The sequence below is a fragment of the Oreochromis aureus genome, linkage group 7 (genome assembly GCF_013358895.1).
Source record: "Oreochromis aureus strain Israel breed Guangdong linkage group 7, ZZ_aureus, whole genome shotgun sequence".
Classification (NCBI taxonomy): Eukaryota; Metazoa; Chordata; class Actinopteri; order Cichliformes; family Cichlidae; genus Oreochromis; species Oreochromis aureus.
In genome coordinates this window covers 66,189,272-66,199,155 of record NC_052948.1, presented here as the reverse complement: position 1 = coordinate 66,199,155, position 9,884 = coordinate 66,189,272, and positions in this window count along the sequence as shown.

Below are 9,884 nucleotides of genomic sequence, written 5' to 3'. Positions count from 1 at the left end.
CTTCCTTTAACTCTAAGCTCTTTCCTTCCTCTCCTTCTTTCTTATCTCTCTCCATCTCTGAGTGAACTTAGCTCTCTGCCTTTTCTCTCCCTGTGAAATACACCATCTGGGCCTTTAGCTACAACACACTGTGACACAAACTGCACACACACAGTTTGTGTGTTTGCTGATGTTTGTTGAACTCACAGGTCATTTGAAATGCAGCATTTCTGACAGTTAAATAACGTTAATCCCGTTATGCTGCTCTTCTGTAGAGCTAGCTAGAAGCTATAAAGTACACCTACACCTGCACTCCACCCACTTTAACCCGTTCAGTTATGCTGTTGAAAGCAGGGGCGATTCTAGGATCAGAGCTTTGGGGGTGCTGAGCACCCAGAGAGCTGCCCAGCCAGGCAAGACAAACTTTACTCGTCACGATGAGACTTCTTCCCCGTCTCTGTCAGTCCCTGCATCCTTAAATGTCTCCAGTTGTCCCGAGTTCCCTCTGACTGTCTCCTTGGTGCATTTAAACCCCTGTTCCTCCCTGTCCTCGTCATCTGTTGTCTTCGTCTCCGTTATCAGTCATCGTAATTTTACCATCTCTGTGCAAGTCTGCAAATTTCTTTATTAAATCACAAGATTCTTAAATTCATCAAGTCTCTCTGTGCCTGGGTCCTTGTCACAAAACATGACATCACTGTTTTGCACATTTTAACACAATTTAATCCCCACATTTGTGAAAGAAAAGCAAAACATTTTTTTTGAAAAGTCTGTAACAAAACCATCAAATCTGATAAAGGTTATTTAAATGCTGCAAAAGAAGATTGGATTGGAATGAAAAAAATACATATCCTAACCTTAATTACTGGGGGGGAATAATGAATGATGCTCATAGTGAGTAAAAAGTAAACTGAGTGCATTTTTTGGACAGAGATTCACTTTTAATGTGTATGTATGATATAATACAGATACATAAAAATATACTCCAAAAACAGAAGAGTCCTTGAAAAGTACAAAATATTAATTAAAAAATTATAAAAATGGAGGCAGCTTTGCCTACGGTACAATGTATAAAATGTATGAAAAAATCTTTACTGCAGATACTAATTTTACTAATTTTATAATACTAATTTTGTGTTGTAAGATTTATGAGTTTCATGCTTTCATAGTGGTACTTGGGAGAGCTTGACATTTTCTCAGGTGGTACACACTGTAAAAAGTTTGAGAAACACTGATAAGTGTATGTGTGCTTTTGGAAAACATTTAAAGCTGCAGTACAGAATCTTTGAAACAAGCTAGCTTAAAACATTTTTAGAATATAAACAGAGCATCTGCTTCTCTTTACAGCTCCTCACTCCACCAGGGCTGTTTGGCACTTTCTGATAGTGCGCAAATGTGGTGCACGTACTGCAGCAGACATACAGACAACTAGATGATCCAAAAGTTGGCCTACCTATTACTGGCTGAGGTTTTAGTAGAGTTGTGGCTGAACCACATAAAAATATATCATTAATTTTAATCTCCCCAATCAATTATAATGTTATGTTGGAATGTTGTTGAAGAGGATCAAAATGTTTCAACCCAGTTTGTTTTGCAGATTCTGTATAGCAGCTTTAATATAGCGAGGACACAACTTCCAGACTGTATGAGTAAAATTAGTTTTTTCTCTTTGTCAGTTTAATAGTTTCTGTTTTGCCTGTCACTGTTCCCTGTCTGTTTTCTTACCTGGTTCTTCCTGACCTTCTACTTTCCCCTCTTTCCTCTCTCCCTCTTTGGACTGACAATCATACACAAATAGATTGTATTAAATGAAAACATTACATTAATATGAAAAAAATACTATTAAGCTCACTAATAAAAAGTCAATTCAATTCAATTCAATTTTATTTATATAGCGCCAAATCACAACAAAAGTCGCCTCAAGGCGCTTTATATTGTACAGTAGATAGCACAATAATAAATACAGAGAAAAACCCAACAATCATATGACCCCCTATGAGCAAGCACTTTGGCGACAGTGGGAAGGAAAAACTCCCTTTTAACAGGAAGAAACCTCCGGCAGAACCAGGCTCAGGGAGGGGCGGCCATCTGCTGAGACCGGTTGGGGTGAGAGAAGAAAAACAGGATAAAGACATGCTGTGGAAGAGAGACAGAGATTAATAACAGATATGATTCGATGCAGAGAGGTCTATTAACACATAGTGAGTGAGAAAGGTGACTGGAAGGAAAAACTCAATGCATCATGGGAATCCCGGCAGCCACGTCTATTGCAGCATAACTAAGGGAGGATTCAGGGTCACCTGGTCCAGCCCTAACTATATGCTTTAGCAAAAAGGAAAGTTTTAAGCCTAATCTTGAAAGTAGAGATAGTGTCTGTCTCCCGAATCCAAACTGGAAGCTGGTTCCACAGAAGAGGGGCCTGAAAACTGAAGGCTCTGCCTCCCATTCTACTTTTAAATACTCTAGGAACAACAAGTAAGCCTGCAGAGCGAGAGCGAAGTGCTCTAATGGGGTGATATGGTACTACAAGGTCATTAAGATAAGATGGGGCCTGATTATTTAAGACCTTGTATGTGAGGAGCAGGATTTTGAATTCAATTCTGGATTTAACAGGAAGCCAATGAAGGGAAGCCAAAACAGGAGAAATATGCTCTCTCTTTCTAGTCCCTGTCAGTACCCTTGCTGCAGCATTTTGGAGTCCTCTCTCAGTGTACTTTCAACCAAAAGGCAAATAACCAAACCACATGTACATCTAATAAAAGATATAAATATTGAAACACTGATCCAACATTATTCTTGATTGACGGATCATTTGATTTTACACTTTTACCTGAATGTGGCTCCTTTTTTTGAAAAAAACTTCCTTATATCCATTATGAACCTGGCTGTCTCTCTGTACACAAACACACACACACACACACACACACACACACACACAACAGGAGTTATAAGGTTAATGGGGATCCAGTCAGTTAGCTAGTTAGTACCTTGGGTTTAATATCGGCACATGCACATATGACAAAATAACCAGCTTCTCTCATTCAATTCCAAACAGGACAGTGGTAACAACAGTAGGCTACGGACAATGTTAAGTTTTAGCTTTTAAATAGGCTATATAAATTTCAATGGGAGCAACAGGATGGTCAAATGTCGCTGATTTTACTACAGAGTAAGACAGATTGTAGGGTAGAAAACATAGTCGGAAAACACGTTTTCAACACTGCAGGTTACCTGGTGTAATGTTTTTTCAGCTAAAAAGAAACACAGTCTGACTCCTACCTAACGATATAAGAGTAACTGAAGGTTAAATGCAGCTAACATGTACTGTTTTAAGCCAGGCACTCACACCTCCGCTCCGCTGCGTCTCAGCTCTGGCAGAAAGGGCGCTAGAGCCAGAGTAGGGGAGAGGCGAGCTGGAACAAACCATTTAAAATGTAGGGAGTAAAAGTAAAAAGTATTCAGAAAAAAACTACTCAAGTAAAGTACAGACAGTGTTGGGGAGTAACAGAATACATGTACCGCCGTTACGTATTTAGAATACAAAATATGAGTAACTGTATTCCGTTACAGTTACCGTTTAAAAAGGTGGTATTCAGAATACAGTTACTTTGTTGAAATAAATGGATTACACGGCGGTACTTTCCTGTTTCATATTGTCACGGGTCAGGATTGTTTGGGTTTGTTTGACAGCTGTGTTCTGTTGTTCCAGGCGGCAGCGTTACGGTTGCCATGGTTACAGGGTGACGCTCTCTCTCTCTGCGTGTTTCGTGGGTGAGAGAGCGCTTTTTTGTTGTTGTTGTTGTGCTAAGCTAATAGGCAGAATGCTACAGGCATGGCCCTAAAGAATGTAGCATCATGGGCAGTGTAGTCCGTGCTGCAGCGAGAATGGACTGCCATACACGTTATGTGTCTGTGAGCGAGGGAGGGAGAGAAAAGAAAAGTCCGAGCTGTCACGGAGCAAAAACGGGAGCTGGAAGCATGTAAATATAATAATAACCACTGCAGCCAAGAAGAGTGCCTGACGAGCCCATTTGTAAGTAAGCTATTAAGACTCAACTGTACACTGTGTTCGTGTTTTCCTCCGGAAAAAATAAGTTCCGTTGGAGCAGCCTTTCAACGCCTCTCTCTGTCTCCCGCAAGCAAAGTTGACCCAGACAACAAAGTAAAGCTAGTTTTCGGCTACCAGCCCGACACGGAACCCACCATATTAGCCAGAGGTCCCTTTACTACGGTTCGGAGCCGCGGACCTTCAGTAACAGTAATAAATCACAGCAATAGTACATTCACGTAGTTGTAAACAGCATGATAATATATTAAGTAATCCAAAGTATTCAGAATACGTTACTCTCATTGAGTAACGTAACGGAATACGTTACAGAATACATTTTGGGGCATGTATTCAGTATTCTGTAATGGAATGCATTTTAAAAGTAACCTTCCCAACACTGAGTACAGATACCTGAAAATTCGACTTAATTACAGTAACGAGGTATTTGTACTTTGTTACTTCCACTTTTGCTTCCAACCAAACAGGTGTGAGCATGCTTATTGCATGCAGGTAAAAAGCCTGCGTGGCGGGAAAAGAAGAAACACGTTCATTGAGATTCAGTTTGAGAACTACCTGCTGTCATCTGACCACAGCTTATGATGTTTAAATTGATCTGCAGTCGTAATCAATGGTCGTAGACAGAACAGGAAGTCTCTCTCTACCCAGACACCCTGACGACACCTCGAGTTTCAGAAACCTTCCTATCTGTCTGCAGACTCGGTCAGCTTACAGACGTGTGATTCCCAAATTTCCGTAGTAATAACCAATCTATAACAGGAACTGGGGGGCTGATATTGTGAAGGTGTGGGCTTTCATTTTTATCTAATCTGCCTGAAAGTTTCCAGAGGTTTTAAAGACATGTAGGCAGATTTTACCAGTGACAGCAACCCGCTCTGGCATCGTTACCGGCCAACAGGCTGTACTCTGGGGCAAAGAGAATTATGCAAATTATTAATCAGTCACCATTAAATAATGTTTGCTTCACAGGTACTTATAAACCTGTCTGTAAGTACCTGTGAAGCCCCCAACCTCCCCCCCCACTGTCACTCAGTGCCGGATCCCCACAGGGCTGCGTTCTCACCCCCTATTGTACTGCACACCAATCCACTCAACCAACATCATCGTCATCGATGAAACTACAGTGGTTGGGCTTATCTCTGATGGAGGTGAGATGGCGTACAGGGTGGAGGTAGAGAACTTCTCCCACTGGTGCTCAGAGAATGACCTGACGCTGAATGTCCTTAAAACCAAAGAGCTCATAATGGACTTCAGGAGGCACAGACAGGTCCACTCCCCTCCCATTAGAAATGGAGAACAGATGGAATCTGTCTCCTCCTTCAGGTTTCTGGGCACCTGGATCTCCACTGATCTCACCTGACCCACGACACCATCGCCCTGGTAAAGAAGGCCCAGAAGCATCTGCACTTCCTCTGTGTCCTTTAGGAAGAATAACCTGGACCAGAGGCTGCTGCTGGCCTTCTACTGCTCCACAGTGGAGAGCGAGCTCTCCTCTAGCCCCCCCCCACACACACACACACACACAAAACATATTAAGGATTGTATCATTAACATATTTTATTGTAAAGACTGTTGTCGGAACCACACTGGTTCCAGATAAACATACACACACACACACACACACATATATGAAGAGAGAGAATATGCATAGTATGCAAACGGCTAACAAACACCCATCATAATTCATCATACAATGAGAACAGGACAAATCAACAACTGACAATGACTAATTAATATTGTGCTGAACACAGTCCAAAAGATTCAGTAAGCTACATCAGTGTCTACTGTTTACTATCATAGCCAAGTGGCTAACAAATGTAAACAGAAGTTTTCACTATCCCTACTAATGAATGTTATCTTGTTGTATCTCTGTTGTGGTCAGTGCTATCCGCTATGCTGTTGCATGCTGGGACAGCAGGTTGAGTGAACCACTGAACCACTGTTAGATCTGTATTGTTTATTGTCATTTATGCTTAGAAATATCTACTTATATATTCTTAGAGTTTTATAATTAGGTGTAGATTGGTAGAGGTTTGATCCTTAATAGTCTGCAAACTTTGTGTGCATTCCAGAGCACTCTGGGAGCATGGGAGAGGTCGTGCCTTGTCTTATTGTTTTATGGTAGCATAAACGTGTCTATATCTGTTTTAGGCTAAGTGCCTTTTGTTTAGATAAACTGCTGGACTTCCAGACCAGCAGGTTTAGGGAAGTCGGTTATGGGGTCACACTCTGACCCCACACACACACACACACACACACACACACGGTATTCTTTGTTCACATGCATACCTATGTAAGATGTCATATGTTAATGAACCTATGCATATTCATGTAACCACAATAAAAGAGCAGTGTTACGGGAGAGTGAACGAGAGCAACTGGGGTCAAGCGAAGGAACGCCGTTTGTTCAGTTCTCTCCCGTGCACGTAAAACATAAAGGACGTTGCCTACTCGTGTCTTGCTTGCTGTGTAATTACATTGTCTTTAACGTTCCAGCGAATAGGGTTAAGATACAAACCTATCAACCACAATGCCAGTAATGTTGTGGGGATGAAGCTGGACTCTGTTAGGGTGGTGTCTGAGAGGCAGATGCTGTTCAAGAGAAGGACAATGTTGGATAATACCTCCCATCCACTCCATGACATCCTGGCTACTCACAGTAGCACGTTCAGTGAGAGACTGAGTATACCCACAATGCACCACTGAATGACACAGGAAGTCATTCCTGCCCGTGGCCATTTCCCTGTACAGCTCCTCCATCTAACACAGTGAGAACATTGCAATAGTTACATCCTTTTTACACACGCTCTTTTCTACTCTGTAATATTCTTGTCAAATTTCTTGATATTTATTTATAATCACCTCTGTTAACCCTTGATATTTATAACTGAGTGATTTGTATATATTAGTGCTATTTCTTAAATGTGTAAAATCTGTAACATAATGTATTGTTTGGAGTTTAGTCTGTTGCTGTTACTATTTTTACAATTTCTTCTTGGACCAACTGTAACCCACAAAGTTTCCTTAGGGATTAATAAAGTATTCTGATTATGATTATGATTGTTTCAGGACACATGACCTGCCATTATCCATTGACACAACTGCTTACCTGTATGTTTTCCTTGTTTCTCCTCCTCTTCTTTTCTCTTTTTTTCTAAACTGAGCACCTGATGGCTTTAAACTTTTCTTGTCCATCTTCCATTGGTTATAATTTTGCACTCCAGTATGAACACCCATCCCCCAACCCGAGGATCACCACAACATAACCTAACAGACCTACACCTTAGTTCACAGATTCACTTTGTCCAGGGTTTATTTCTGGGATTTTGCACAACCCAGGATTCAAATCATGAATACATAATGGGCTTGGATTTACAACATTATGAATGAAATGTGCTCTATTTGGAAGCGGCAGGCCCCTCCCCTTTCGACAGGTTGTTGATGATTTGAAGTCTCACACACCTGTAAATTATACATTTTAAATTGTTATTGATCCCTTCACCCCGAGTCCTAAAGTGTATACTTATTTTCCTACTCTTCTTAAATATTTATTGTTTGTTTACTTGCACTGCTGTAACTGGAGCCTCGTCGTCTCATCTTTCTATATACTGGACTGTATGTAGTGGAGATGACAATAAAGTTTACTTTGACTTCAGCAGCGCGCAGGTGCACTGAGGGCTCTCGCGCTCACTTTTCGCGTATAGAATTTCGAAAAAACATCGGTGCAAATTATAAGTCTGTATCATTATGTCTGGTGTTTTCGTGTTTGTTGGTTTGTTTTTATTTTGTTTTCTTTTGCAAGTTGGTTATTAGATGCTGCTCCAGCCAGCCAGAGAAGCCCCCACCGTATGGGCTCAAAATGCAGTCATAAATATTTTGTACTTGTAAATCAGGATTTGTATGTGTAAAAAGAATTTGTGTGTGCGTAAAAAAGATTTGTGTGTGGACTTAGCCAAAAAAAACCTGCAAGTTACAAGTACGAATTTTGACCCTATTTTTCTTCCTTTCATCTGATTGCTCAATGTCATGTCAATCACAAATGTAACAATCCAGTCAGAGAACAGATGGGTTTGGCTGTCGGAGGGGCGCTTCTTTGAACTGCAGGTCCTTGAAGGGTAATACAGTTTGAAGCTGGAGGATCTCTATATAAATATCCGATAGCAGCTAGGTCACACACTGTGGTATGTCAGTGTGTGATGGCATGCCACACATGGTAAGCTCCACACCTCACCACCAGTTGATTCACCTTAGTTTAATTTACAGTCACTACTTTAAAATATTCTACTTATTCTTCAATATTGTTTCTTTATTAAATGTATTTATTTTTCCATCACACCTTCCAATGTTTATATGGCGTGCACACATATTAACCTTGCAAGGTCAAAGTTCTGTTTTATGTTATATTAATACATCTCTCTTTGTTTGAGTTACCTGGGGGTTGGCGTCTTCTCCTGTCTGGCAAAAGGTGTGGCAAAGGGCTGGGAGAGCTGAAATACTACTGACAGCCTAATTGGACAGAACCACAGGCTTCATTGCCTGGGGGGTGTTTCATGTTTGTTTAATTGTTTTCTATTAGTTGGTTATATGGCAGCCATTTTGTTTTCCCCCGTGTGTGTCATTTGGTTTAGCTAAGCCAGTATTTAAGTTCCCCCGTGTGTCATTTCAGCAGGTCAGTTTACCTTATGTTTGTTTGAGGTTTTGTTAACTATTATCTTGAGTTTAGTCTATTGAGTTGACCTCTTTTATTGGTCTGCCTGTTTATGTTTTGGCTTTGTTAAATATATTTTTATATTTTTGGGTCAATAAAATCCCTTTTTGAATTAAAACCACCTGTGTCCTTTATGCTTTACTGCTTGGTCCCTGACACAGTGGTTAGAAATACCATTATTACTTTAGGATTAGTTTAACACAAAGTCAGGGTTGACCCGGGACCATTGCTGTGAGTCACAGTGCGCAGCATAAAAGTCCTTTCACATCAGACGCAGGATGTGCTGCTAATGCTAACTAAAAGCAAAGGATCCAGAATTTGTTGCGCTGGCTGCTGAGCTCTGTGGTTTTTTGCAGCAGCTCTACCTGTACTAAATGCACCTGCTCCTTGTCGTTTCTATCTCTGACTTTATGTCCTCTACAAGAGTTTGGTTTTTTTGCTAGTTCTTTAGATGTTCAATAAAAACATGTATGCTAATTCATAACGAAGAAAGCTTTGTAGTGAAGACTGTCATTTCCAAAACACTGCCCCCTACCCGCGGTCTGCAGCGCTGTTGAAAAGGCTGTGGAAGTCCCTGTATTAAGCACGTAAACCTGTGACACAAAAATCACCAAACTCGGACGACCACAGACTGTTTTCCTTCATGGTGATGAAGGAAAACGCTGGGTTGGCATATAAAAGGGCATTTATTCCCTTCAAGGACCTGCAGTTCAAAGAAGCGCCCGTCCGACAGCCAAACCCATCTGTTCTCTGATTGGATTGTTACATTTGTGATTGACATGACATTGACCAATCAGATGAAAGGAAGAAAAATAGGGTCAAAATTCGTACTTGTAACTTGCAGGGTTTTTTTTGGCTAAGTCCACACACAAATCTTTTTTACGCACACACAAATTCTTTTTACACATACAAATCTTTTTTACACACACACACAAATTCTTTTTACACATACAAATCTTTTTTACACACACACACACAAATTCTTTTTACACATACAAATCTTTTTTACACACACACACAAATTCTTTTTACACATACAAATCCTGATTTACAAGTACAAAATATTTATGACCACATTTTGAGCCCATACCGCCGCCCCGCCCTCTCCTCCCTGTGCAGCAAGCAGCAGGC